We start from the raw sequence: 2,231 nt of genomic DNA, 5'->3' as shown, positions 1-2,231 counted from the left end.
GATGGGTGGATCTAGGAAATAAAGGAAGAAAAGAGGAAAAGACATACTATGAGGAAGTGTCAAAAATACAAAAATGTTAGGGGAAGGAAACCGAAGAGGAAAAAGAGGAAGAAGAAGAAGTAGATAAATGAAAGAAAAAAGGAGTATAAGAGAGGAGAAAATCAGAAGAGAAAAGGGGAAAAAAACATTAAAAAAAAAAGAAACAATAAAGAATGAAGAAAAAGCGAGACGACCATGAAAGCAAAGATGAGAAAACCAGGAAAATAAAGAACTAAGTTCGAACGTGTGTGTGTGTGTGTGTGTGTGTGTGTGTGGGTGTGGGTGTGGGTGTGTGTTTCTGTTCAATCTCCGCCCCCGCCACTTCCTGCCGCCAGATGGCCCTCGCCCCGCCACTCCTAGCTCGGCATCATAACAGTCTCGTATTGACAAGCAATTCGAACTCATTCACTGTAGAAACAATGAGTAAAAAGCTTCCTCTATTACTACGCACGCTAATACTCACGCGGTTCCTCCCACAAAATAAAATAATGATGGTAATATTAATGATAGTGATGATAGTAATAATTGTTGTAATAATAATATCACAGTATACAGCTATAGATGTAATTTCATCATTACTATGGTTACAAGCTGGTGAAAAGTCTTCCCAAGGAGCTTTCATCTTTATCGTGTGTGTGTGTGTGTGTGTGTGTGTGTGTGTGTGTGTGTGTGTGTGTTTCTGATGCCATAACGTTTGTGTGGAAAAAGGTCAGTAGAAAAAGTATAGTTACTATCATGTTTGTATTGTTAGTAGTCGTAGTAGTAGTAGTAGTAGTAGTAGTAGTAGTAGTAGTAGTAGTAGTAGTTGCTGTTGTTGTTGTTGTTGTTGTTGTTGTTGTTGTTGTTGTTGTTGTTGTAAACTCACACACACACACACACACACACACACACACACACACACACACACACACACAAACACATTACCATACACACACAGACACACACACACACACACACACACACACACACACACACACACACACACACACACACACACACACACACACACATTACCATACACACACAGACACACACACACACACACACACACACACACACACACACACACACACACACACACACACACACACACACACACACACACACACACACACACACACACACCTCCTCCCATTCCACACTGAAAAGAAAGAAAGAAAAAAAGAGAAACACAAATAAGATAATAATCCCACCTCCAATCATTGTCATCATTAAAAGAGGAATTCACACCAAGCACGCGGGCAGCACCTCAACCCAATTATTGTCTTAGCAGGACGCGGCGAAGCCAAACCCAAATCCAGGAGGTCGCGGGGAGGAGAGAGGACGGGTAAGACTGAGAAGGAAGAAGAGACTGTGGTGTGTATTTGAGGGAAGGGGTGGATAGAGACTCTGGCGGTGTAGCGGGAGATGAGTGAAAGGACCTCGGTTAGTGGAGGGAGGAGAGAAGAGAGGAGAAAGGGTTGGGAAGATTAACATAGTAACTGATGGGTATTTGCTAATTCTCTGGGTTCATCAGCTTCTACGCCTCGAGGCAGGAGTGAAGAGGAGGTGGAAGAAAGAGAGAGAGAGAGAGAGAGAGAGAGAGAGAGAGAGAGAGAGAGAGAGAGAGAGAGAGAGAGAGAGAGAGAGAGAGAGTGACGGTCAGGAAGCCAGTAAAGGAGGAAGAGATGTAAGAGAGACGGAAAGGCTGGAAACGAAGAAAAGATGTCTGCCGGAGAACTACTGACCAACACGAGGCAGCTCACGAGGAAATGAAGTCAGTGCATGGGAGAAGGACATCCATAAAGGCAACAGAGACAAAAAAAAAAAAAAAAAGAAAGAAAAGAAAGGAAAAGAAAACCTTGTGTGACAATTAACTCTAAACTTTCACTCGAGAATCATGTAAAAGGTAAGGTAAGCGTCATTTAGTATGCACCGCCTGCCATTATGAAGAGAGGGTCTGAACACACACGAAGGGACGTGATCCGAAAATTAATCACATTTGTAAAGCGAATAGTGCTGGGAATCGTAATTTCTGAAAGCCAAGTTGCCCACACGTTTTGTTGCATCGTGTCATTATGTGGGAGAAGTTTGCAATGCGCAAACCATCTTTCAATTTAGTGCCAATAGAAGAACTTTCCCAGCTTATTGAAAGATTGAACTGCATTGGTCTTCTGGATTCCTACACTTTTTTCTAACTGATTGTACCTTAT

Source organism: Scylla paramamosain, chromosome 5, assembly GCF_035594125.1.
Source record: "Scylla paramamosain isolate STU-SP2022 chromosome 5, ASM3559412v1, whole genome shotgun sequence".
Lineage (NCBI taxonomy): Eukaryota > Metazoa > Arthropoda > Malacostraca > Decapoda > Portunidae > Scylla > Scylla paramamosain.
The sequence above is the reverse complement of the archived record's forward strand: the minus strand, read 5'-3'. Positions refer to the sequence as shown.